The following is a 27,867-nucleotide window of genomic DNA, read 5'->3' on the forward strand; positions in this document are numbered from 1 at the left end:
TTTTTAAGAAAATAATTCATGCTTTTAACAAAAATGTTACTTGTTGTACGTGTAGGAAACCGGGTCATACCAAATCCTAGTGCTTGAATGAAGAAAAGAAGAGAGCCTATATGGCCGAAACATCCTACATTGCTAGTGATGATGATGAAGAAAAGGATGAGTCTAATGAAGAAATAATTAACTTGGCTCTTATGGCAAAATCAAAGGAAGAACAAGAAGACTTTGAGGTAAATTCTTCATTTATTCTAAAATCCATTAGTAATGGTGATTTAAATGAAACAAATGACATTGATAGGGACAACTTAATTGGAGTCTTGTTCAAAATAATTAAGGACCCTGAAAAAGACTATTAATGGAGTGTGGTGTTATTTTTTCCTTTATGCATTCATATAGGGGGAGAGTGCATATGTGATGGAGAGATTTGTTTATATGCTTTCATATAGGGGGAGAGTGCATATGTGAGGGAGAGAATGTTCTTTTATGTATTAATTTTAGGGGGGAACGTACGTGAGGGAGAGCATGTCATCATTTATATGCATCCATTTAGGGGGAACATGCATATGTGAAGGGAAGCATAAGTTTAGGGGGAACATTCCATACTTTTCTCATGTTTGTTGATGACAAAAGGGGGATATAATGTGTGAATTACAATTAGAATTAGGTAATTCATGAAAAACATGTGATAACATGCATATAAATGATGATTTATTGTTATTAATGACTATTAATATTTTCAATCATTCATTTGTTTGTCATCATCAAAAATGGGGAATTTGTTGGGAAATGCCATGTTAGCATTGTCACATCAGCCTCCATTAGTTTTGATGATAACAAACATGAATTACTAATGGCTATACTAAGTTGTATTTGTCCAGTTCAATATGATATTGATTAAATCCAATTCAATGCCAAATGCCTAAGCCTAAGTCAAGGCCAAGGCCAAGACCAAGCCAAGATAAACATAAAGTCTAAGTCAAGATGAGCATGAAGAATGTAGTACAAGAAAACTCAATAACATCAATGATCATCAACTCAAGCTCAAGCAAGAAGACTTGGCAAATTAGGACTTAAGTCACTTCATGTACACTCATATGTAATTGCATTTAATTATTCACATATCATGTCATTAAACTAACCTAGGACATGTTAGGAGAGTGTATGAGGCTTAGGATTGGATAGAAAATCCCAAAAACCCAATCAAGTCCCTGAATGCACATTACTGTGCACTTTGTGTTGTAGACGGTTGTTCATCTGAGCCAAACGATCGTCCATCTAGTGCAGAGTGTTAGACGGAATTTTTGTCTCGCCAGACAGAAATCCATCTAGCAATTGAAAGCTAGACGGATGTTTGTCTGGTTTGAAGTATGCCTCAACAACTACTTTTTAATGGATATTTTCTAGACAAAGCTCCGTCTGATTCAGACGGACGTTCCTTCTGGATTAAAATTTGAACTAAAATATGTCCGTTTTCTATCCGTTGGGAGCTGGGCTAAGGTATTTAATGAGCACATTTATGTGTGAAATCTTAGGGCATAAAACATACATTTTACACATTTAGAGTGGAGCTACCATGGGTTTTATGTTGTTTTTGCAGATTTTAAGACTTTTCAAGATTTAAACAACATTTGGAGTTTTGGATATGAAACATGAAATTCTATACGTCAAGAGGTCCATTCAAATTCTCAAGTGCAAAAATGGATCTAATCTGGAGCAAGATGGGCTAGAGATGTGATTATGGGCCAACTCCAAAATATTTTACAAATAAAGAAGAACATGGAGAAAAAGAGTCCTTATACGCTTCAATATTTTATTTCCTATTTGGGACTTGATCAAAGAAGGAAAAAGAGGAAAAAGAATCCTATTCATAGAAAGAAGAGGGAAAAATCTCGTTTTTGAGTGTCTCTGTTTAATTTCGATCAAACCCTTCATCGAATGGTCATTCGGTGCCCGATCGAGCTGATTTTTGGAGGAGAGGTTTACAACTTCTTGATCCTCAAATCCAATGGTGGAATTGTGCATTTGATTTCTCTCTCTCTCTCTCTCTCTCTCTCTCTCTCTCTCTCTCTCTCTTTATATATATATATATATATATATTATATTTATATCAATCTTATTAGTACACCAAAACCCTCATTGGTTGAGTCAGATAAGAACTCTGAGTTTGATTCCTTGGTTGAGTTAGATAGGAACTCTGAGTTCAATTCAAACTCTGTCAAGAATCATATCCCATGTAAACTCTATAAAAGGAGAGCATACTTTAGCAAGGGAAAACGTGTTTTAGAGTTTAGGAGGAGCACACTTTCTTTTTCTTTAGTTTATTTAGGCTTTCTCTAGTTTTCTTTGATTGCTTTTGTGAGATTATAATTTCTAGATTGAATGTTTAGGTTTAATTTTTCTATGCCATGCAACTTCAATTTCAAGGTTCAAGTTCAAGTTCAAGATTCAAGGTTGAGGATTCGTTTTTTCTTTGGGTCTAGCAATTGCAGATGTAGAATGATCTAGATTTGGTTGTTAGGGTTGGTTGAGATTTGAATCGTTCATTCAAGTTTTTTTTTTTTTATTATTCAAGATTCAAAGATGCAAGTAACCTTCGCCAATAATCTTCTCTCACCCCTCCATTTCCGCCTTACTCAAATAGGGGTGAAATGGGCTTCTTTGTTTACCAGGGAAACTCCATTGCTAGGCCCACCTTGATATAGGCTTGTACAGAGACAAGACCCAGTGACAGATTCATTTCCAAAGTTAGGCCTTTTCTGTGGGCTTATGAACTCTCCTTCCTACTACTCCAAGATAGCTTCCAGAAAGAGAGACTGGCTACTGGCTTGCAACCGTTGGACAACTATTGTATTCTCTCTTAGGAAAAGGAATTCTTCCTTGATTGAAGCAGCCCAAGATTTCATGAGAGAAGGCCCCTATTCCCGACATGGCATTTTCTATTCATCCTTCAATCAAAAGAAAAGTGAAAGCCTTCCCTTGCTCTCTTTCATCCGTCCATCTCCCTAATGCGATTACTTGAAGGTATTATAAGCTGTAGCCTAGGTAGTCGATGATTGGATACACCAAGCCCCCAAAGCTAATGGTCTCCAACATCGTCCTAGGCCTCCTTCTAGTCCTACTTCCCTAATGTTAGGTGGTAGCATGTCAGGCTCAGCTAAAGCCACTAACACACAGCAACTCCAGCTGCAGCCGCCCTGCTCTTGTCATGCAGGATCCCCACGCTGAATAACATGGGGGCTGTTTGCCTTTGACAAAGATGGGGAAGACCAGCTTGCTAACCCCTCTCTTCCTATGGACGACAAAAAAAGAGTAGGGTGCTCCCTTTTACTCATCTATATCTATAAGGCATATAAAACTGGATTTGTGACAGTCAAGGTCTGTAGAAGTGATAAAATGGGCGCCCTTGTACTTGTTCTAGTTTTGGCAGGGCTCTTGTTCTATCTAAGCGAGAGCGGGGCCATTTAGCCTGATCCCTGGTACCATCTTGTGGTAAACACTTGAGCAGGGACTTCGACTGGATGGCGTCCTAGAATGGTCTTATGTTTCAGTGTTATGATCTCGTAAGGACTAGGAGCGAGCCGCAGCCTTTAAGCGCTAGTACACTGTGAGTTATGTTCGATGTGGTGTCCTGTAGACTTTGGTCTCGATCCACTTAGTGGGTAGATAAGATTTTACATCCAATGTAGAGTGCTATGGCTGATACATGGTTTTGGCTGGAGCACTTTGGTTTCATCGCTCCTCTCTCGAATCTTGTGTATTGGTGTAGTCTATAAGACTTGCACCTGAGCGCCTTGACCCGAACCCGTGACAATATTAGTTTACTTAGGTCATAAGTCACTAAGGACAAAGCGGGTTACTTTTATTTGCTCGACCACCAAGAGAGGGTGGTCTACGATCAGGAAAGAAGGCTTTGAAAGACCTATCCTAAAGGAGAAGGAGGAATCAATCTTCTTTGAAGATTGAGGCGCATTTGTAGACAATATTTATGCCATTCGGAAGAAGTCTTCTACAGAGGGAAAGCTTGTTACGAGTAAGTGGAGAGGCTTTTTCAAAACTAGGGATTCTTATCTTATTCCATTCCAGTGGCTTGACCAGTAACCAATGGTGAAAACTCAAAAAGAAGAATAGAAAAGAAAGGCTGATAGGCGGATGGAAGCAAGAAAACGCCTACTTATATATAAGTTAGGCGCACTAGCGCACCAATCAAGAAAACGGCTGAATTGACTATCTAGCTCGTGCAATCAACTACAAATTTTGTCACCTTAGTAAGCTAGCTTTGTAAGTGTTGCAAGCCTGATTCGGAGGGACGACTCTTTCGATACTCTTTTCCTTAGGCTTGCTGGACCTAGCCGCCCCCAGAACTAGCTTCATAAGGTATGAGGAAACGAGAGGAGCGGAGACTTTTAAGGAGAGGGGTGGAGCCACAAGATAAAATAATCGGGACGGAGCCACAAGACTCAATATGATCAGGGATTCCGTTAGGTGTATAAGGGAAGGCCACCGCGAGGATGATTTCATCTCCTTCCACGCACGTTAGCACACGCATTTGATTGTTGCTAACGTGAAAGCCTACTCCTCGGAATGGTCGCACTGGTCGAGATGCGGCGAGACTACTACCATTCAGCGCGAAGAGAGATCCGCAACTTGTGGGTGGAAGGACCTAGTGAACTCCGTAGGCATCCATCATCCAAGCTTTAGTGCACAATGCGGCTTGTAGTACGAACTTGTGATGCAACGATCAAGAAGGTAGAGAGATAGTTGATTAAGCATACTGTGGTCACTGCGATGGTCACAAGCTCTCATTGGAAGGATCGGAACACACAACAGTAGCCCATGCTTAGGGCCCATCTTGGAACCTTGTGGGGTTAGGTGTAAAGCATCCCGAGGTTGGTGCATCTCATTGGGCGTGGAGAAGCATTGGGAACCCCAATTTCTTTCTTTGGAGCAGTTTCTTTTCCCATCCCCCTACCTCGGCATAGCCCTTCGCTTCCGGTTATTTGGAAGAATCAACTGACTTCTTCCTTCTTCATTGATCTAGGGGAAAAGGAACCGTCTAAACTAAATAAGAGGTCACCTAGGTAGGGCTATTAGGCCAAAAGAAAGGGTGGGGTACAGAGCAATGGGTGGCGCCATTTCTCACAACGAGTACGTGGAAGGCCGGGAGAACTAACCTCGGGAGTAGCAAGTAGTCTGCCACCTAGTCAGAGGAGTATCAACCAGCAGTAGTGCTGGATCGGGGAGGCGGCCTGTCCGCGTGTAGCTCCTCAGGCCACGGTGCTCGGGGCTCGCTCTTCACAAATCCAAAATTTGCACCATAGAGCGTGAACCAACATCCATGATAGGAAAACCAAAATTAGAATGAGGAAGAAAGAGATATCGTGATGTAAGTCCATTATTCCTTGCACACAAGCCCGATCTCATCCACTTGAAAATTCGTGTAAAAGTTGATAATTCGACGGCACTAGCGAACGTGGTCTCATAGGATAGGTCAGGATCAGTTGCTTATGTTTAGACCTTAGATTTGGCTACGTCTGATGTGGAAAAACTAGATAGTTTCGGCCTCGGCTTCAGGGCTTGACAACACACCGACAACATTGTATATGACCCCCTGGAAATAAATCCACCATTTTTAGGAGTCAGTTGGAGGATCCCGTGGTATGTGAACTGATTGAATCAGCTATATACCCCTCTATATTCTTAACTTAGGATTTATTTTTCAGCATTAATTTATTTTTCTCCCTTCCCCCTAGGTCCTTGATCGAAGATGCCTATAGTCGTGCCTCTCTTTGGTTAAGGTTTCCCTTTTCCTTTTATTACTTTGTTAATTACTTTATGCAATTTTTTTTCAGCATTTATTTATTGTTCTCCCTTCCCCCTGGTTCCTTGATCAAAGATGCTTACAGTCGTGCCTCTCTTTGGTTAAAGTTTCCCTTTCCCTTTTATTGTTTTATGTTTGCTTTATTTTTCATCTCAATTCGATCGCATTAGATGTATGGATTAAGACCACTCGTTTAGTTTAATTAATTAGTTAACAAATTTGAATCAATGCACTCTCACATTACCATTAAGAGGTTAAATTCTAAGTGGCATATCTCCCTGAGATCGACTTGTTAGCTACACTATACCGTGTGCTTGCGGTTATTTTTATTTTGCAAACAAGTTTTTGGTGCCATTGCCAGGGAGGTATTAGTCCATTTATTTTCTCATTCTTAGGTAAATCGAAGTGTTTATTAAAAAAAAAAAAATCAAAGATATTAGTCTTTACTAGAGTATAAACAAAAACATATAGTAGTCTCCACTCTACTGCAGAATTCCTAGGATTCGATTGTAGGTGACTTCGAAGACTATACAGATTCCCTTGCTGTCAAACCTATACAACGCTCAGCTATATGACAATCTTACGGTTTTGGAATCATTGTTTCAATCTTTGTGGTCGGAAATTCACTACTTTCCCTTTTGTTTGTGTTGTTTTATTTTATTTTATTCTTTAGTTACTTTATTTTATTAAAAAAAAAAAAAAACCTCATTCTTTCATAAGAGCCATTAATTGCATTAGGTGGTTAGTGCATGTGTGTCTGGATTCTTGATTCCACAAATCGAATTGTCCGAGTATCTACCTTGACCATGGAAGACCTACCTCCTCCTAAGAGTCTTAGAGATAGATTTTATCCAACTCGATTTGCACAACCCTCCTGTATACGTTTACCTGACGTGAGGGGTAATAATTTTGAACTTAAATTTCATTATCTATCTATGTTACCTCAATTTCATGGTTAACCTAATCAAGATGCATATTTGTTTCTTAGGGAGTTTGAGAAGGTTTGTGTCCTTATGAATGCACAACACCTCACTGATGATGCTGTAAGATGCTGTAAGACTACGGTTTATAACATTTGCATTAAAGGACCAAGCCAAAAAGTGGCTTTATAGCTTACCTTTGGATAGCATTACCATATGGGAACAATTCACTGTCTTATTCTTGAAGAAATTCTTTCCTTTTCCCAAGATGAATAAAATAAGAAATGATATTCTTCAATTTCGTCAAAAACCCAATGAGTCCTTTGCTAAGGTAATGGAGAAGTTCCAAAGCCTTCTCCAAGAATGTCCTCACCATGATATAGAATCATGGCATTTATGCCAAATAATTTATGAGGGTATCGATTATCAAACTAAACAACTTTTGAAATCCATGTGCCCCACAAATTTACATCGTTCACCGATGATTCCAAAGCTTGGGAATTTCTTTTAGACTTAGCATATAGAACTAGAGAATGGGAGTCAACCCAAGAATCTGAAAGGACCAGTAGGGGATATTTTGTTGATAGCCAAGTTTATAAGGATGCACAAATATATAGTCTTTTGAAAAAGTTAGAGACTTTGGTAGTAAAAGTTGCACCACTACCACCAAATCAAGCACATTTTATTGACAAATCTATTGCTATATGTGCATGGGGTTAGTCTCCTACACATGTAATTGATGAATGCCCTAGCTATTTTGGAGGTCAAAATGAAAATGTCAGTACAATGTTTTCAAACCCGTAAAGTAACACATACAATCCTGGGTGGAAGAACCATCCTAACTTTTCATGGTCTCAAGGGCAAAATCAAAATAGATTAAGCAATTATTCCACACGAAATCAATTTGGTGCCCCTAAAAAACAAAGTGCCCAATTTTCTTATAATCAAAATGTCTAGTTCCCTCAAGCCCCAAATTTTTAGAATGCCAATTTAGCTAGGCCTGTCAATCCACTTATTGTGCCTCATATGCCTCTCATTGTACAAAATCAATCATCATTTGGTTTCAATATAAGTAATAATCCGGAGTTTTCTCGTCTCTCTACCTTAGAGAAGAATATGGAAGTTCTTTCCAGCACCTTTATGACTTCTATACTTCCAGCACCTTTATGACTTCTATCCATATTATGGAAAAACAAATTTCCACTCTTGCAAATGTTGTCTAAGTGAGAAAAAGGTAAAATGCTTAGCCAACTTGAGTTAAATCCTAAGATCCATATTCAACAAAGATCATCAAATTTACCAAATCAAGTCAACCAAGTTGAATCCTCCCCTTCTTCTTTAGCTTCAATTAATTATGTGTCTGCATTGAGAAGTGGGAAAGGGTATTTTAACAGGTGAGTCACATATTAATGAAAATAAAAAAATTAGTGACCACTATGATGAGGAGAATGTTCAAGTATCTCCTAATTAGGGTTTGTCTGAGGAATCCATAGAAGCTAAGGATGAGCCAGTTGCTTTAGAAGTACCTAAGTTTGTTGACACTATCTGAAACTATGAAAAAAGAGAAAATTTCAAATGAGAGTCCTTATATTCTTAAGGCCCCTTATCCCAGCCGTTTAGTTAATAAGAAAAATACTGCAAAAATAGAGAATTTTTTTGATGTTTTCAAAAAGGTAGAAGTGAATATCCCTCTTTTAGATGCTATATCCCAGATCCCCGCATATGCGAAAGTGTTGAAAGATTTATGCACTCATAAAAAAATTACTAGCGTTCCCAAAAAGGCGTTCTTGGCAGGTAACATCAGTTCCATAATTACTCAACCTGTAGCAGCCATGTATAAGGATCTAGGGAGCCCTACCATAGCTTGTGTCATAGGCAATACACACATTGAACATGCTTTACTTGATCTTGGTGCAAGTGTGAATCTTTTGCCTTACTATGTTTATAAGCAACTAGGATTGGGAGAATTGAAAGTAATTGGAACTACTCTTTAGTTGACAGATAGGTCAGTTAAGATTCCTAAAGGGATGGTTGAAGATGTTTTACTAAAATTAGGAGAATTTATTTTCCAGTTGATTTCATTGTGTTCGATACTAAACCTTTTTTCAATCAAGGATGAAATCCCAATAATTTTAGGAAGACAATTTTTGGCTACTAGTAATGCATTAATCAATTGTCGAAATGGCATCTTACGATTGTCTTTTGGAAATCAAATTGTGGAGTTTAATATGTTCAGGATAGGGAAACAATCACAAATAGAAGAAGAGATCACTTGAGGAGTCTTTGGATTTTCCTAATGATTTGATTACCAACTTTGAGATTGATTTTGATGATCTGTTTATGAAATAGTTCAAGAAAGAGTCGTCTCATTTCCTTACTTTCTTCGTTCTTTCTAATTCATTCACTTCAAGGCTGGTTCTAGACACCACTGAATTTCAAGAATATATGGATATGTTGGATGATGATAGTGAACCTTTATTTTCTGAAGTCTTAAATTTTCATACACCTTTGGAGCCTATTAAACCCCTATCCATCTCCATCTCCATTCCCAAGCCCTCAATAATTGAGCCCCCCAAGCTAGAATTGAAAGAGTTGCCTTCTAATTTGAAGTATGCTTTCATGGGACAAGATAATTCTCTTCCTGTCATTGTTGTCTGTAATTTAACTTCTGACAAAGTAGAAGAATTGATCACACTGTTGAATGATAATAGAGAAGCATTCGGTTGGTTTATCACTAATATCAAATGTCTAAGCTCTTCCATTGTACAACATCATATTCTTCTTATGAAGGATGCTAACCCTTCTAGAGAACCTCCACGTATGATGAGAATTTTTTCTTACATGGTGAAGGTTATTCTTGAAGTATTTAGGGATGACTTTTCTATTCATGGGTTTTCTTATTTGGAGTGTCTTCCCCATCATACATTGATATTGAAAATAAGACTAAAGCTTCCCATGATAAGCACATCTTGATTGAAAGGTATACCCCTAATTTGTCTTCCTTGTTTATCTTTTCATGCATGCATGCATTGAGGACATTGCATTACTTAAGTGTGTGTGTGTGGGGGGGGGGGGGGGGGGATACCTTCTTTGTGAATTTTAACTTTGGCTTTTGGTTAGTGCACATACCATTTCAATTGCTAGATGTGTGAAATGAGAGTGATTTTAGTATCCATTGTGAATACATAAAAACCCTGTTGAGAGGAAGGTAACTTGTATGCATGTTGGGATGAGAATTTTCTTAAAAAAATAAGAGGCCCTTAACTTAAGTTGTTGGACCATCTATGGGTTTTGTGGGTTCTTGTTTCTTTGGCTAGGAGTTGAGATCAATATTGTGATGGCATGACAAAAGAAAAAAATTGAAAAAAAGAAGAAAGAAAAAAAAAAGAAGATTGATATTGACAAGAACTCTTGCATCATTGTCTATGTGGGCATACACAAAGCAAAGCTACAAAGTAACTTGGGTTTCTGGTGTTTTGCTACACCATGTCATTCAAACCAACCATAGTAGAGTAAAGTAGAGTTCACTACTCAAAAAAAAAAAAAAAAAAAAAAAAAAAAAAGAAGAAGAAGAAGAAGAAGAAGGGAGAAATAAATGCAAGTGTCATCAATGCCTTGGCAGAAATATTTGGTAAAAAATACTTCAAAACCTTAGTCTTTGGTCCCCTTACTCTATGAGTGGTTTTGCTTAAAGGAGAGGTGTACTTGAAAGATATAAGGTGAGTCTTTGATTAAGATATATGGTTAGTCTCAAGAATCAATATGGGGTAATAAAGTTCAAGTGTAGGGAATTTTAAATCAATGGTGAGAAAAATTGTCATAGCTATTGATTCTGTATAAGTACTTACCAATTGTTAAAGTTGGAATTTGCAATGTTTTATTTTGAGCTAAATTGGAATTTTGAATGTATATTCTCTGCAAACATCTACTAGACAAAACTCGTCATCTAGGTGTAATCTAGTGGTAAAGGCTTGTTGTACATACTAAATGTAATTGTGATTCCTACGAAAGTGAGTTAGGATTTTATTTTGTTGCATTAGTTTTTTACCTGCATTTGTATTTTTCTTTTATTCTTGCTTAAGGACAAGCTTAGTCTAAGTGTGGGAGAATCTGATGAGCACATTTATGTGTGAAATCTTAGGGCATAAAGCATACATTTTACATACTTAGAGTGGAGCTACCTTGGGTTTTATGTTGTTTTTGCAGATTTTAGGACTTTTCAAAATTTAAACAAACATTTGGAGTTTTGGGTATGAAACATGCAATTTTACATGTCATGAGGTCCGTTCAAATTCTCAAATGCGAAAATGGGCCTGGTCTAGAGCAGGATGGGCTAAAGATGTGAATATGGGCCAACTCCAAAAAATTTACAAATAAAGAAGAACATGGAGAAAAAGAGTCCTTGCATGCTTCTGAAGCGTCCAAAATCTGCTCAGCCCTTAGATCACTGATGAATGACCTGCAAAACAATCGTCAGATGTGGCCCGACCGTGGGGGTCGGGAATCCACCTCCGAAGGCTAAGTCAGTTGATGAACTGATCACAAAAGGCTCTTCTTGAGTACAGAGCAAAAGTATGAATACGAATATTGGGAATACGATTCAGATACCTTTCTTGTATGTAGGTTATGTCTTATATAGTGTTTACCTTCTAATCTCCTTCGTTGGAGTCCAATCTTAACGATTAGATCCGTTGATGATAGATCCATTTGTTGATGGGATAATGAATAACTTCTTTTGTTAGCACGATCATAGTGCGGCAATTATCCGAGTAAGCTAGATTGTTTGATCCCGTAAGTGTCGTTAACCGTCTCCTTGACAATTTGTCAACTCCGAAAATTACGGATTTGGGCGTGCTTGTTGACTGAGTCAGGTTTCTTCCTCAGCAAGCTATCTTTAAACCCAGCCCGCTCAGATGCGGGTTGGTTCGTTTCTTCCCAACCGGGGTTGAGGGTCGAACCAAGGGTGGATCTAGTTCGACAATAGTTTTTCCTGTATCACGAGCCCCCCAGACCAAGCGTTCGGGTCACTCCGAGGGCTTGGTTGGAACTGGACCTGCTTATCAAAGGAGGATTTTGAATGTTTCCTTGCTTATTAAATGTCGAATCACATTTAATGTTGCTGCATCACTTTTTTCTCGAGTTTCGCGAATGTCTTCCTTTTTTTTTTTTATGGGGGTGACACCCATGGTACAAAATGTCGGCGACATATCGCCGACACAGGGCGATATGTCGCCATGTCGCTGGGGGGCGACACGACACCCCCCAGTGACACCAACATTGCGAGAAGTCGGTCGATAAATCGCCGACTTCTCGCGATAAAAGGGCGAAATTCGCCCGAATTTCGTTCGAATTTTTTTTAATTTCTCTCTCTTCTCTCTCTTCTCCAGAGCTTCTCTCTCTCATTTTTCGCACTTTTCACTATATTTTCGTCCGATCATCGACATCTACGGGTACATCTTGCTTCCTTGTTGCCGGATATCACATTGTTTCTGTCGATCAGTAGCCGTTTCGCACAGATCTGAGAGTTTTTTCGTCAAACAGGTAACCATTCTTATCCAAGTAATTTTTCACAAAATGCATGCTATATGATGTTGGATGATTTTGAAATTAATATATGTTGAATACCATGTGCCGATCTACGATTTCACGGAGTCGGAATTTTTTTCCGCAAACTATTTTATTTTTTTATTTTTGTGGGTAAAAAATGATATTTTGATTATCTTGTATGATTACTTTTTAAGTGATACAGTGGTTGTATGATGATAGAAAAAACATATGTGGAACTCCGTGAGCCGATCTACGGACTCACAGAGTCGAAATATTTTTGACCCAAAAAAAGTTATTTTATTTTTCAAAAAATATCCTGATATTAATAAAAATATCAATAATTATGAAAAATGCAAAAAATAGGGGAAAATGGTGGGAGATGTTTTGAAAATTATGGAATAATTATATAAGTATTTTTCAACTGTTGGTTGTGTTGCCCATGTGGCTTCATCGCCGGTTTTGATATGGGCAGCTATTTTTATAATTATATCATACATGCAATATTCATAATTTCATATATGATTGTTTATATGTGTATAAACAATTATAATGATGTTGTTATTTGTTAATGTTATTTGAATGCAACGATCATCATGTCTGCTGGTGGGAGTCGAGGGGAACCGGGTCTTCCCGGTGGTGGACGGGGACAGGGACAGGGACGAGGGTCGGGGACAACCCGAGAGATCAGCAGAGGGAGGGAGGAGGACCGACCCAAGCATGGCAATATTGTACGGCTATTGATGGAGACAAAAATAAAACTGAGTGTAATTTTTGTCACAAAAGAATATACTCAGGTGGCATCAGTAGGTTCAAGGGTCACATCACTGGGAGTTCAAAGGATGTGACTAAATGCACAGAGGCTCATCCGGATGTAATCAAGTTACTCGAGTGGATTTACAAAAACAAAAGGGGAAGAAGAAAGATGATCGGAGGAAAGTCAACGAGCACTAGATGATGTAGTGCGGGGACCGTCATCATATGTGGATGATTCAGATGATGATAGGGATGTTGATCCCGTTGATGTGGACGAGAGATCGGGAGGAGAGGGATATGCGGCGAGGCCATGGCGAGAGAGCGACGATTGCACCATCGGGGAGCGAGGATATGGCCAGAGCTAGAGCTACAGGAGCTGGTCCATCTAGGCCTACAGGGTCTAGACCTTCTGATTCTGGGGGGAGGGGTGGTGTATTTGGCATGTTTGGCAGATCACAGAGTCAGCGGGCCCCTCATACATCAGGTTCAGACCGTTCAGTGCCACTACCACGGCAACCATCTGATTATCCACGCCGTCCAGACCCGACCATGGAGCAGGATCCTGATACATTCAGGAGAAAAGGGGCCAAGCAGCCCAAGATATCTGGTGCATGGAAAGGTATGGCAAAGAAGGTAAAGAAAGCAATGTCAAAGTGGATTTATTAGAATCACATCCCAACAAACACAACGACAGGTCCATACTATATGAATATGATTGATACTATTGCAGCGGCAGGCCTTGGATATAGTGGTCCCAACCCTACAGAGTTGATGACCACCCTCCTTCAAGAGGAGAAGCAAGAGCTGCAGGAGTATATTGATAGTATGAAACCCTTTTGGGATACTTATGGATGCACCATCATGTCTGATGGATGGACCGGCCCGACGAGAAAGTCCATCATCAACTTCATGGTATACTGTGATTGGAGAATTGTCTTCTTGAAATCAGTGGATGCTACTGGTCATACGAAAGACCACAGATATATCATGGGTCTCCTGCAGGATGTGATCGACCAGGTTGGTAGGAAAAATGTGGTGCAAATTGTCACTGAAAATGGATCCAACTATAAGAAGGCCGGTGAAGTGTTGATGGCTTCACCTGATTATAACCTTATGTGGACACCTTGTGCTGCACATTCAATTGACCTAATGCTGAAGGACATTAGAAAAATCAGCATTGTCCACAACACCGTTGAGAGTGCAAGACAGGTAACCAACTTCATCTACAATCATAACGTTGCTTTGGCAATGATGCAGAGATCATGTGGAGGTGAGTTGGTGTGACCTGGTCTGACAAGACTTGCGACAAATTTCGTCGCCTTGAGCAGCATGCAAGATAAGAAGTCGGGCCTCAGATCCATGTTTGCATTGCAGGAGTGGTTTGATTGGGCTGGATCCAAGTAAGATAACTATCTACTATTTCATCTTATAAATTATTATATTTATATTATGAGTTTATGATTATCTTGTATGATATTTATTGTCTATTGACTTAATGAGTTTGTGACAATTCAGCACGACCAATGGGCGTGCCGCACAAAGACACAATATCATCCGATGATTTACGGAGATGTGTTATCTGTAGACATTGCGGCACCATAGATCCTATAGTAAAGGTCTTGCGTATGGTGGACTCTTCCTTGAGGGGACCCACTATGCCCCACTTGTATGCATCCCTTGAGCGTATGAAGGATGCTATAAAGGCAAAGAACCCTAGAGGACATCGGGCTTTCTTAGATATTGTCGATGCATGATGGACAGCTCATCTGATGCATCCTCTTCATAGGGCCGGTAAGTAAATATTCTGGGTTGTTGATTTGTAGTTGTAGACTTGTATGATATTTATTGTCTATTGACTCTTGCATGCATGCATGATTTGTAGTTGTAGACTTGTGGGCTTGTAGCATTGTAGGTATTGGTACTTTGGTAGTTGGTACTAATTTTAAGCTTTTTTAATTATGCATCATATTTTCTAAACCCTAAGTATCAATATAGTCAACATTTAGGGTTGGACACAAACCTATTGGATGCCCTGATACAGGTGATAACGAAGTTGGAGCCAGATGAGATGGTCCAATCATTTTGCCACAATGAGGTGAGACATTGGGAATTTCAAACGATTAGTGAGTTGTATTAATTGTTTAAATAATTTAGATAACCAATCAATACTAATGATTGTATTATTGCAGATCAAATTGTTTAGAGATGCATTTGGGTCTTTTAGTGGAGCTTGTGTCTTTGTGCGGGCGGAGAAACCATGGATCCAGGTTAGATACTTATATAGTTAGATCCTTAGGGCTTAGATGCATAAATGTTTTGAGTCTTTTGACTTTTGAGTTTCTAACTTAATGTTTTTGTGATAATGCAGCTGAATGGTGGTATCTCTATGGCAATAGTGCATCAAACTTGCGAAGATTGGCAATCAGGATCTTGTATCAGACTTGCTCTGCCTCTGGATGTGAGAGGAATTGGAGTACATTCAGCATGATCCACTCCCAGAGGAGGAACCGGTTGGGAAGCCAACGTCTAAATGACCTTGTATTTATTCACTATAATATGAGGTTGAAGCTGCAATATGCCAGGGAGCAGGCTCAGAATGAAAGGCAATACATCAATCTCGATGATATATTTGATGTTGCCGAAGATGACCAAGATCCCCTCACCCAGTGGATGTTGGACAGGGGTGAGCCGGTATTGGACCAACCTGGAGGGAGGCCTGACCCAAAACTAGCTCAAGCTGCAGGGGTTAATGTGGGTGAGTATATGGCCACCGAAGAGGGTCAGGCACATGCAGAGGCAGCTGCCACTGCTGATGAGGATTGGATGATGGCACCAGGCACGGAGGAGCCGCAGGACGACAATCCCGATGACACACTCTCGCCTAGTCAGATTGGTGGAGATGATGATGGTGGTGGTGGTGGTAGTGGTAGTGGTGGTGGTGGTGGTGGTGGTAGTGGTGGTGGTGGTGGTGGAGGCATTGGAGAGCGTATACATGTTCCACTACCAGAGACACAACAGCCCCCACTCAGATACACTTGGGAGAGTCATTTTGATCATGCCACTCAGGATTATGATCATGGTGGTGATTATCAGCGTGGTCGTCAATATCTTGATACGAGGCCGAGCCACCATCAGAGGGGAGCTGGCCATGACTATGTTAATCCTTGGGATGCGGTGATTGCGTCAATGGGGTCCATGAGCTTGGATGAGTCTGTAGGCTCCACACCAGGTTATTGGCCTACGGGTAATTATGGTGTCCCTCTCCCTCCTTCAGATGGACAGTATGATATGGGAATTAGTAACCCCTCTAGTTCTTCGTATCATGGGAGCTATGGTGTCCCCTCTAGTTCTTCGTATCATGGGAGCTATGGTGTCCCTCTCCCTCTTTCACAATCAGAGTCATTCGTACCAACAAGGGCATCTGATGGCATGCAGTACTTTCCTTGGCCCTATTCTCACTTCCCTCAAATTGGAGTTCTCATGGTAGCGGAAGATGACCGCTATAGAATTGCAGTTAATGATTACTTAGACAATTTTCAATATCGTATGAGATGGGATGAGTATGTGAATTTGTTGGGGGGGCATCACTGGAGACAGTCTGAGTCAGAGGAGTTCGATCCACCTAGGCACGGTACTTGGTACTGAGAGTTTCAGATTTTATATGGTTGGATGACTTTATGTATTACAGTATTTGTACAATGAATTGTAGACTTTATATGATTTGGTTTTATGAGTTTTTAGGTTTTTAGTTTCGGGGCTTTCGTCCGCGTATAGTAGGACATGGGTTGATTAAGAACATTAGTTTAGGTAATGTTTTAGATCAAAATAACACTACCAATGTGTTTATTGGCCTCAAATTAGGCTACACATCAAATTTCAGGTCAAAATGACCAAAAAAACCCATCGAAACAGGGGTTCGATTTTTCATCGAACCCCTACCAAAAGTTGCCCGACTTTTGGTGAAATTTCGGCCGTGTCGCCGTGTCACCAAGGAGCGACATAGCGACACGGTTCAAAATTTCGAACTATGGTGACACCATGTGTCCTCTGCAGCCAAAATCATCATTGTTCATGAAATCGAAACGACAGTTTCTCAAAACGTTTGTACTGATTCGATTCGTTCAAACTGTTTTGAAACGTCTCCCGATCATGGTCGTCGATACTGAACTTATCCTGCTCGTACATGTCCTTGATTATCTGAGTGCTTAAAAGCTGTTCGTTGTCTTTGCATGTTTCATTCTCTTTGTCTGGAGTTTGAAACTTCGTCGTCTTCCTTGCGCCCTAACAGTCTTCTCGCTTTTACGCTCTCTGCTTTGGTGAATCATTAGGTTCATTGACTCTTTTGTATCCTTTATTTGTCTCGATCTTTCCTTTTGCTTTCGTCTCTGCTATCTTTTCTATTAAAAACCAGAACCAGACCTTCCCAGTAATGGAAAGTGGTAGGGCTTCTAATGAAGGTTCTTCTGAACATAGCGCCGGTAAGGGAGACTCTGGCGGTGAGGCTTCTGTCTCTGTCCCCGTCGAGCAGTCAAATAGTTACAAGCGAACTTTAATCGTCATTTGGTGTGAGTTCGAAGAAGTGAGCCAAAAGAAAAAAGCAGAGAAAGATATTGAAGTTCCCTCCTTGCCTCTTGAGTCTAGATCGTCCAGAACTCTTAAGACGACTGTTGAGGCCTCTCGGCAATTTAAGCAACCTAGTAGACTGATAACTCTATGAAATAGAGTTAAGATTGGTAACTTTATACTTGAGATGGCTCGATTTAGGAGTATTTTGTTTTTGTTTTAGTGATAGTATTAATTAGATGTTGTCTTATTTAGTCTTAACATGTTGCATCTTGTTTAGTTCATTATTGTCACTCTTACATGAATTTCTCTTCAGAATGTAGATGAATTTGACTGTTTCTCTTTCTATTGAAAAATATAGGTAAAGAGCCATAATAGGAGAAGAAGCTGTCCTCTAACTTTGCTGTGAAGTTTGCTGCATCAATTCGGAGTAGAATATTCTTAGATCCAATACAAGTGGAAATGACAAAAAGGGGCTAGCTTAAGAGGACATTATTCTTGTAAATATATGATTGTTCTCAGCCCTTGATCTCAAGATGAATGTTCTAATCCTATGGCCAGAATCTAACCTAATGATTGAAGGCATTTATGGAAGAAAGAGAAGAGAGGAAAAGAGGAGAGAGGGGAGATTGCAACACACGGCTAAGGAAGGGAATAGAGGACACGGCTGAAGCAAGGAGAGGAAGAACCAAAGCTGGACTCATTGCGGAAGCAAGGGAAGGCTGCTGGAGAGGTTGATCTGAAGCAAGAAGAAGGCTGGAGCTCTTGTGGAAGAATTGAAGCTTTAGTTCTTTTCATTTTTATAAACTTATCTTCTCATCTTCTAGCTGAATGTTAACTATAACTACTGCTGTGTTTTTAATGTTTGTTATGGGCTAAACTTGTGTTGTGTTGGGATGATAGTAGTACCTAAACCTGAATTTTGAGATGTACTTATCATGTGTTCTTTAGTCTTGCTACAATACAACCTTTTGTTAATGAATTCAGCATGATATATATTGATTAATTTCGGTTCTTGCATGATCTTTCATGAATGAAGGCTATGATTGAGTTAACTAGAAAGTTAATGCAGCCTAGATGTTTGTAGAATTGTGTGAGTTAGCATAATCTTTAATTAGTTTGTGTTAATTAGTAGGTTGGGTAGGAATACCCATTTACCTCACATGGCCATGGTTGGGATTGGGTTTAAATTGCATTCATAATTCAATTCTTTATAGGAATATGCAGATGTTGATTTAGGATGCTAGCTTATGCGTATTGGAAAATACCATATTGCCATTCATTCCAGGTTCTTGATATAATTTGGGGTTGTAGTATTACTTTAGTATTTGCATTATACAATTCAGGGGAGGGGAAACTTGATTCCCAACACTCTTTTCACTCACTAAATTCCCTCTATTGCTTAATCTCCATTTTAGTTCCTTACTTTTATTACTTATCATTTGGTTATTTAGTTAGTCAATCACAAATCAACCTTGTTAATCTCGTTTAAATCAATTTTACTTTTACATTGAAAGTTAATGATATAATTCTCCATGGGATCGATACTCTACTTATCATTTATTACTTGATTGCGACACGTGCACTTGTGTAACATCTTGGTACACAAGCAACAAGTTTTTGGCACCGTTGCCGGGGAATTTTGTCATTAATAATTAGTGTAGAAGTAATTTGGTTAAACTTGATTCCCAACACTCTTTTCACTCACTAAGTTCCCTCTATTGCTTAATCTCCATTTTAGTTCCTTAGTTTTATTACCTATCATTTGGTTATTTAGTTAGTCAATCACAAATCAACCTTGTTAATCTCGTTTAAATCAATTTTACTTTTACATTGAAAGTTAATGATATAATTCTCCATGGGATCGATACTCTACTTATCATTTATTACTTGATTGCGACACGTGCACTTGTGTAACATCTTGGTACACAAGCAACAAGTTTTTGGCGCCGTTGCCGGGGAATTTTGTTATTAATAATTAGTGTAGAAGTAAGTTTTAGTTATCTACTGAAATTTCTTTTCTTTGATATTAGTTTTCTTGTATTCCTAGGTGCTTTTACCCTTGTATGAACATGCTGCCTGATCAAGAGTTGGTATCCTTTGACTTTGAAATAGAAAGGACATTTCAAGCTAGAAGAAGGGAGCAGCGAGGCTTAGCAGTAGTTCCAACAATGGCTGAAGCAGTGAGAAATGGGTTGAATAATACTAAGAATAATATGGCAGCTGAGGGTGATGATAGAGATAGGGCCATCAGAGCATATGTTGTCCCCATGTTACATGAGCTGAATCCAAGCATAGTACGGCCAGATATTCAAGCACTACATTTTGAACTTAAGCCGGTGATGTTCCAAATGCTTCAAACTGTGAGACAATTCAGTGGGTTGCCAACAGAAGATCATCATCTCCATCTTAGACTCTTTATGGAAGTAAGTGATTCTTTCAAGATACCTGGAGCAACTGAAGAAGCTTTGAGATTGAAGCTATTCCCTTATTCATTGTGGGATAGAGCAAGGTCATGGTTGAACTCCTTACCTCCACAATTAGTAGCCACATGGAATGATTTAGTGGAGAAGTTCTTGATGAAGTACTTCCCTCCAACAAAGAATGCTAAGCTCAGAAATGATATCACTGGTTTTCTACAGTTTGATGGTGAGTCTTTATATGAGGCATGGGAAAGATTTAAGGAGCTCTTGCGTATATGTCCTCATCATGGCATTCCTCATTGGATTCAGATGGAGACTTTCTATAATGGTTTAAGTGGACAAACTCGGTCCATAGTAGATGCATCAGCAAATAGGGCTGTATTGGCAAAGTCTTACAATGAGGCTTATGAGATTTTGGAGAGGATGGCCAACAACAACTACCAATGGTCAGCTGAAAGAGCTGCTGCAAATAAGAGAGTGGCAGGAATTTATGAGTTGGATGCAGTGATAGCCTTAACTGCACAAGTATCATCCCTAACTAGTGTGCTAAAATTGGTAAATTTGGCTGCAGCTATACAAACTCAACAAAATCCAACAGTCTCTTGTATATATTGTGGTGGGGAGCATGTCTTTGATAGTTGTCCATCTAACCCAGAATCAACCTATTATGTTGGTAATTTCAGCAAAGCTAATAACCCATATTCCAACACCTATAATCCTGGTTGGAGGCAACACCCTAACTTCTCTTGGAATGGTCAAGGACAAAATGTAGGCCCATCTTCTATCCCAACTCGACCTTATCAGCTTCCAAGTGCTCAACAACAAGTGAAGACTTAGCCTATGGAACCTTCTTCATCAATAGAGCTTCTATTGAAAGAATATATGGCAAAGAATGATGCAATTATTCAGAGTCAAGCATCTTCATTGAGAAATTTGGAGAATCAAGTTGGGCAGCTAGCTAATGCTTTAAGCAACAGACCTCATGGATCATTGCCAAGTGACACAGAAAATCCTAGGCGTGAAGGCAAAGAGCATTGCAAGGTTATTTCATTAAGGAGTGGAAAACCTCTAGAGCCACCTCATTTTAAGTCCAGTCAACCGAAGGAGCCTATTTCTGTCCAAGAAGAAGGGGAAAAGGAAGATCCAGTGGCTGTTCAAAAGGACCAACCTGATTCGGAAAAACAGATTGCTGAACCCACAGCTACAGCACCATTGCAACAGGGTTCTCCAGAAAAACTGAATTATAAACCACCCCCCTTTCCTCAAAGATTTCATAGGCAGCAGCAAAAAAACCATCAATTCAAGAAATTCTTGGATGTTTTGAAGGAGCTCCACATCAACATACCATTGGTAGAAGCACTTGAACAAATGCCAAATTATGTGAAATTCATGAAAGACATCCTTTCTAAGACAAAGAGATTTGGAGAGTTTGAGACAGTAGCCATGACACAAGAGAGTAGTGTCTTCTTGCTGAACAAGCTTCTTAAAAAATTAAAGGATCCTAGAAGTTTCACTATTCCTTGTGCTATTGGAGATAATTATATTGGGAGAGCCCTTTGTGATCTTGGAGCTAGCATTAACCTTATGCCAATGTCAATCTTCAAGAAGCTTGGTGTGGGAGAAGCAAGGCCAACTACAGTAAAACTTCAGCTGGTTGATAGATCTTTAGCTCATCCTGAAGGAAAAATTGAAGATGTCTTGGTAAGAGTTGATAAGTTTATCTTCCCTGCTGATTTCATTGTTCTTGATTTTGAAGCTGATAGAGATGTGCCCATCATTCTTGGAAGACCCTTCTTGGCCACTGGAAAGACATTGATTGACGTGCATAAAGGAGAATTAACTATGAGGGTAAATGGAGAGCAAGTTACTTTCAATTTTCTCCAGGCAATGAAATCTCCAAATGAGATAGAGCAATGCTCAATTGTTGATATTATTGAAGAGCTGGTTTTAGAAGAAGTTGAGACAAAGGGCATTAAAGATCCATTAGAGCTTTCATTGGCTTCCAAAATTTCACACGTAGGTGATGAAGCAAGTAGCTACATGGCTTGGTTAGATGCGAGACCAGCTGAGACATTGAGAGGGAGTAGATTTGATCCTCTTGTATTATCTGAGCTTGAAACTAAATCCCCTAAGCCATCAATTGAAGAGCCTCCTGTGTTAGAATTGAAGCCTCTTCCAGGACACCTTAGGTATGCCTATTTGGGTGAAGACAAGACACTCCCTGTTATCATTTCAGCAGTGCTATCAGCAAAGCAAGAACATATGCTAATTGAAGTGCTAAAAAAATACAACAAAGCATTAGGATGGACCATATCAAATATCAAGGGAATCAGCCCATCAATATGCATGCATAAAATTCTGTTGGAAGACTGCTGTAATAATTATGTGGAGCATCAAAGGAGACTGAATCCAATTATGAAGGAAGTGGTAAAAAAGGAAATCATTAAATGGTTAGATGCTGGGGTTGTATATCCACTTTTAGACAGCAAGTGGGTGAGTCCAGTACAATGTGTCCCTAAGAAAGGAGGAATGACAGTTGTGGAGAATGATAACGAGGAGCTGATACCTACAAGGATAGTGAGTGGGTGGAGAATATGTATGGACTATAGAAAGCTCAACAAGGCTACAAGGAAAGATCATTTCCCTCTGCCCTTCATTGATCAAATGCTTGATAGATTAGCTGGAAAAGAGTATTATTGCTTCTTAGATGGATATTCAGGTTACAATCAAATAGCCATTGCTCTTAAAGATCAACATAAGACCACTTTCACTTGCCCTTATGGTACCTTTGCCTTTAGAAGAATGCCTTTTGGTCTATGTAATGCCCCAACCACTTTCCAAAGGTGTATGATGGTCATTTTCACTAATATGGTGGAACAATTTGTTGAGGTGTTTATGGATGATTTTTCAGTTTTTGGAGAAACATATGTTGAATGCCTCACTCACTTGGCAAAAGTTCTACAAAGATGTGAAGAGACCAATTTAGTCCTCAACTAGGAAAAATGTCATTTTATGGTTAAAGAAGGGATTGTTCTTGGACATAAGGTTTCCAAACATGGTCTAGAAGTTGATAAAGCCAAGGTTGCCATTATAGAAAAATTACCACCACCATCAAGTGTGAAAGGGATTAGAAGTTTTCTTGGCCATGCTAGGTTTTATAGAAGGTTCATAAAAGATTTTTCGCAAATATCTAAACCATTGTGTAGCCTGCTTGAAAAAGAAAGTCAATTAAGCTTTAATGAAGCATGTATGACAGCATTTTTAGAGTTGAAGAAGAAGCTAATCTCTACACCCATCATTGTGGCACCGGATTGGTCTATTCCCTTTGAGGTCATGTGTGATGCTAGTGATTGGGCTGTAGGAGTAATTTTGGGACAGCGCAAGAATAAGGTATTCCATTAAATCTATTATGCTAGTCGGACCCTATCAGGAGAACAATTGAATTATACTGTCACTGAAAAAGAATTCTTGGCAATTGTGTTTGCATTTGACAAATTTAGAGCTTATCTAGTGGGGGCAAAGGTCATTGTGTTCACAAATCATTCTGCCATCAAATATTTGATACAAAAGAATGATGCTAAACCAAGGCTGATTAGATGGATCTTATTGCTTCAAGAGTTCAATTTGGAGATAAGAGATAGGAAGGGGACTGAAAATCAAGTGGCTGACCATCTGTCTAGGTTGGAAAATCCAAACCAAGCAACTGAATTTGAAATTAAAGAAGTCTTCCCTGATGAACAACTCTTTGTTGTTTCCCTTTCACAAACACCTTGGTATGCTGATTTTGCTAATTATTTAGCCAGCGGAATTCTACCCCCTATGATGACCACTCAACAAAAGAAGAAATTTTTACATGAGGTTAAAAGGTATTTCTGGGATGAACCATTCTTATTCAAGCTATGTGCAGATCAAATATTGAGGCGTTGTATCCCTGAAGTAGAAGTAGAGGATGTGTTGAGGCAATGCCATGACTCCCCATATGGTGGACATTATCAAGGTGATATGACTGCAGCTAAGGTCTTGCAATCGGGATTTTATTGGCCAAGTATGTTCAAAAATGCCTATCAATTCATTCAAAAATGTGATAGATGTCAAAGAGTGGGAAACATCTTTAAAAGGAATGAAATGCCCTTAACCAATATCTTGGAAGTAGAATTGTTTGATGTTTGGGGAATTGATTTCATGGGGCCTTTTATTCCTTCATATGGCAATCTTTACATCTTAGTAGCAGTGGACTATGTATCCAAGTGGGTGGAGGCTGTTGCTTGTTCAACTAATGATGCCAAGGTGGTTATTGAATTCATGAAGAAGAACATCTTCATTAGATTTGGTACTCCAAGAGCCATAATCAGTGATTGAGGTTCACATTTTTGCAACAAATATCTTGGAGCTTTATTGTCTAAGTATGGTGATGAGCACATTTATGTGTGAAATCTTAGGGCATAAAGCATGCGTTTTACACACTTTGAGTGGAGGTACCTTGGGTTTTATGTTGTTTTTGCAAATTTTATGAATTTCTAGGACTTTAGTGAATATTTGGAGTTTTGGGTATAAAACATGCGATTTTACACGTCAAGAGGTCCGTTTAAATTCCCAAGTGCGAAAGTGGGCCTAATTTGGAGCATGATGGGCTAGAGATGCAATTATGGGCCAACTCCAGAATATCTTGTAAAATTAGATTAGGATTTTTATTTTATTTTTTTTCTTTATTGTAATTGAAAATTGTATGGGGCCCACAAGTAGTCAAAGACTAGGATTTTCTATTTTTTTTTTGAAGATTTTATTTTGTTAGATTTTATTTATTTCTCTAATTAGTTTTTCTCTCTCTTCCCACTTTCTATTATTTTCACTATTTTATTTTATTCTTTTTCCTTAATTAACCCAAAATCATTTTTCTAAAAGTTTATATATATTTTTTCCTTCTTTCCTTCTTCCACTCTTTCTCTTTCTTCTCCAACTTTTCTACGTGTAACTCAATCTTAAGTTTTATTTTTTTTTAATTTATTCTTTTTCTCCACTTTCCCTCTTAACGTATTTCTATTTATTTTATTTTATTTTATTTCTCCCCACATTCTCTCTCTCTCTCTCTCTCTCTCTCTCTCTCTCTCTTTATTTCTAACGAATTTGTTTTCTTTTTCTATTTTACTCTTTTGTTATTATTATTATTATTATTAGTATTATTATTATGTATTATTATTTTATTTCTTTGTTTGTAAATTATTCTCCTTCTTCTATAAATATTACCTCCCTCTTAGGTCTAGTTTTACACTAGATTTTCTCTTTGGTTTACTTTAGTTTTACACTTGATTTTCTCTTTAGTTTACTTTAGTCTTACACTTGATTTTCTCTTTAGTTTACTTCAGTCTTACACTTGAGTTTCTCTTTAGTTTACTTTAGTCTTACACTTTATTTTCTCTCTAGTTTACTTTAGTCTTGCACTTTCTATTCTCTTTAATGTGCTCTAGGTTTTCTCTAGTTCTTTGATTAATTTGTGGGTTCTAGTTTTTTAGATTGAATGTTTAGGAGTATTGAAGTTGTGTAATTTTTCTTTTATGCAAGTGTAATTCCTTTAGTTTTATCAATGCAATTTCAAGTTCAAGTTCAAATTCAAGTTTCAAGAGGATTCGCTTTCTCTCTGGGTTTAGCAATTGCAAATCTAGTTTATTCTAGATCTGGTTGTTAGGGTTGGTTGAGATTCGAATCGTTTATTCAAGTTTTGTTTGGAGGATGCAAGTAAGTAAGATTCTTCAATAATCTTCTCTCCCCCCTCCATTCCCGCTTCTATCTTCCCCTCCATATTCTTAATTTAGGATTTAAATTTCAGCATTTACTTACTGTTCTCCCTTCCCCTGGGTCCTTGATCAAAGAGGCCTACAGTCGTGCCTCTCTTTGGTTAAGGTTTCCCTTTTGCTATTATTGCTTTATTATTGCTTTGTTATTTATTTTCTGTTATTTACTTTTTGCAATTTATTTTTCTCGCATTTATTTATTGTTATCCATTCCCCCTGGATCCTTGATCAAAGATGCCTACAGTCGTGCCTCTCTTTGATTAAGGTTTTCACATCCCTTTTATTTTTATTGTTCGCATTATTTTTTCTGTCTTTTATTTATGCATTGGTTATGTTTACCTTATTTTTCGTTTCAATTCAATTGCATTAGATGTATGGATTAGGATCGTTGGTTTAGTTTAAGTAATTAGTTAACAAAAATTGAATCATTCCTCTCTCGCATTACTATTAAGAAGTTGAATTCTAGGTGGCATATCTCCCTGAGATCGACCCGTTAGCTACACGATACTGTACGCTTGCGGTTATTTTATTGTGCAAACATATGGAGTTCGTTATAAGGTTGCCTCAAGCTATCATCCCCAAACAAATGGTCAAGCTGAAGTTTCTAATAGGTAGATCAAGTTGATTTTGGAGAAAACAATCTTCCCTACAAAGAAGGATTGGTCTATAAGGTTAGATGACTCCCTTTGGGCATACCGAACTGCTTACAAAACCCCCTTTGGAATGTCACCATATCAACTTGTGTTTGGAAAGGCTTGCCATCTACCATTGGAACTAGAGCATAAGGCATACTGAGCAATTAAGAAATTCAATTTTGAATCTACTTTGGCTGGTGAAAAGAGAATGCTACAACTCCATCAACTTGATTAGTTCAGACTCCAAGCATATAGAATGCCAAGCTCTATAAGGATAAAGTTAAGAAATTGCATGATAAAAAGAATCTTGCATAGGGTATTTGAACCAGGCCAGGAAGTTCTGCTGTTCAACTCTATACTCAAACTATTTCCAGGAAAGCTGAAATCCAGATGGTCAAGTCCATTTACAATAATGACAGTATTTCCACATGGAACAGTGGAGTTGCAAGAGGGCATCTCTAACAGGAAATTTCTAGTCAATGGGCAGCGGATCAAGCATTATTGGGGTGCACCATTGGAGCGGGACAAATCTTCAATCATCCTTCAAGATGCTTAAAAAGAAGGGAGGCCACCCAGATTTCATTATTTTTAGTTTAGTTGTTGGCTATTAGTTCATTAGGTGTTTAATAAAGTCATGGGTAGTTTACAATTTGTGATGTAAAACTGACATATGACTTGCTGACATGTATTTTTGATGTGCAGGGAGTGTGGGGACCAAAAAAAGATTAAATGGTTGTTTTGCCAAATTTGGCAATAAACCAAACTGCTGAACAGAGCATGTTTCAGTACCCAGCAGATTTCACTATCTTTGTCATAGCTTTGCTGCAACAAAGTTTTGATCCTCAGCTACGGGTCTTACATTCTTTGTTGAAAATTACATTTTGTGTTCGTTGCTGTAGAAATGCTGCAGCAACACCACAGCAAGGATAAAACCACTCACTTGACCCGGTTTAACCTCAAACCCAACCAACCCATCGTTTCTACACTTCTAAACCTCTCCTAAACCATTGTTGACCCATACTGTCTCGAACCCATTTTTAAACACTTTTAAACCAATACCAACCCAAACCCATTAAACCTCTTATTTCAAACCAAAACCCAAAAATACTCAGAACAATTATTCAAACCTAACGGAACCATCGTCTTCTCCACTACGACTCTTCCTCCTCTCCTCTTCCATTTTCTGCTTCTCAAATACTTTCCCACCTCCATTTTCCTACATTCACCCATCAATGCACCTTCTTCTTCACCGATAGTCCATCTCCCAAAAACCCTAATTTTTGTTTCCCATTTGACACTCGAATCGCGTCTCAGTGGTCTACCGGTGCTGTCCTAGGCTTCAAGAAAGTTTTGGTTGTGTTCCCACCATACATTTTCACTACACCACATCAGCTATGTGTTTTCTCCCTTCCTTTTCTTTCA

The 27,867-nt window shown here is 38.7% G+C and overlaps 1 non-coding gene and 1 pseudogene across 1 annotated transcript; one reads left to right on the plus strand and one right to left on the minus strand.

Annotated features, from left to right (window-relative positions):
- The first annotated feature begins 110 nt into the window (after positions 1–110).
- On the plus strand, positions 111–26,605 carry LOC149022805 (uncharacterized; annotated as a pseudogene).
- On the minus strand, positions 20,208–20,314 carry LOC149022806 (small nucleolar RNA R71). Its single transcript, XR_016172573.1, has one exon. It is a non-coding gene; the product is annotated as a small nucleolar RNA R71 (small nucleolar RNA).
- Positions 26,606–27,867: the final 1,262 nt, after the last annotated feature.

The sequence above is a fragment of the Hakea prostrata genome, chromosome 3 (genome assembly GCF_041222555.1).
Source record: "Hakea prostrata isolate BN-2017 chromosome 3, UWA_Hpros_2, whole genome shotgun sequence".
NCBI lineage: Eukaryota > Viridiplantae > Streptophyta > Magnoliopsida > Proteales > Proteaceae > Hakea > Hakea prostrata.